Below are 1,089 nucleotides of genomic sequence, written 5' to 3'. Positions count from 1 at the left end.
GGAAGTTTACAGTGGTTTTTCGGGAGGGTATTAGGACCACTGCTCCTTTTGGTCCACATTAAATGGCCTGCACTTGGATGTAGGAGTGCAACAAGTTAGCGAATAACATGAAACACAGAAATGCAGTAAACAGTGTAGGGGATAGTAAGAGACTTCAGAATACTATGGATTGGTGAAATGGGCAGACACATGGCAGTTGAAATCTAATTCAGAGAAATGTGAAGTGATTTGGTAGGAAGAATGAGGAGAGATAATAAAGAGAGGTAATAAAAACTAAATGGTGCAGTTTTAAATGTGAAAAATGACAAAAGCAAAATACTGCTGATGTTGGAAATCTGAAATAAAAACTGAAAATACTTAACAGGTCAGGCACCATCTGGAGAGAAAACAGAGTTAACGTTTAAACGTTGATAACTTATCATCAGAACTTGGAAAAGTTAGAGATGTAACAGATTTTAAGTATAGAAGTAGGAGAGCAGGTAAAAAACAAAAACGGAAAGTCTGTGATAGGGTGGAAACACGGGCAATCAAATGACAAAATGAATGATACTGCAAGGCAAAAGGGGATTGTAACTCTTAAGCGTAAAACAAACTAAATTAATAAAATCAGGGACAAAGTGAAAAGCAACCACTTAAAGGGAAACTGCAAAAACAAAGACAAAATTTAAAGGAAACTTACCAACATTAAATGAAAACGTGATCAGAAAAAAAAATGGAACTGTTCACAAATTTGCATGTCATCCTTGTGCAGGGGCCATACTAGTCTTCTCTGTATTGTTCCAATTTTAGTATATGTGCTGTAAGTAAAGTGAAGACGTAAACAGGCAGAATCATTGACAACAGCAGCTGTCTGAAAAAAATGGGGGCAGAGATTTTCATCCAAAATTGTTAAATTCAATATCGAACTCAGGGTCATGGCTATGGAGGAATTTAGCATGACCCCTAGCTTTCAGTTGCCATCCATTTCAATTTTCTGCTCCACAGCCTTGTTCTCAGCTTCTTGTATCATTCCAATGATGCTCAAGGAACGACACCTCATCTTTCAACAAGGCACTTTAGAGCCATTCAAACTCAATATTCTGGGCACCA

General features: G+C 37.4%; 1 non-coding gene across 1 annotated transcript; it reads right to left on the bottom strand.

The window, feature by feature from the left end:
* Positions 1–706: 706 nt before the first annotated feature.
* On the bottom strand, positions 707–816 carry LOC121286568. The gene has a single exon (XR_005944992.1). It is a non-coding gene; the product is annotated as a U6 spliceosomal RNA (small nuclear RNA).
* Positions 817–1,089: the final 273 nt, after the last annotated feature.

This window comes from Carcharodon carcharias, chromosome 13 (genome assembly GCF_017639515.1).
Source record: "Carcharodon carcharias isolate sCarCar2 chromosome 13, sCarCar2.pri, whole genome shotgun sequence".
Lineage (NCBI taxonomy): Eukaryota > Metazoa > Chordata > Chondrichthyes > Lamniformes > Lamnidae > Carcharodon > Carcharodon carcharias.
This window is presented reverse-complemented; position numbering and strand designations above follow the sequence as displayed.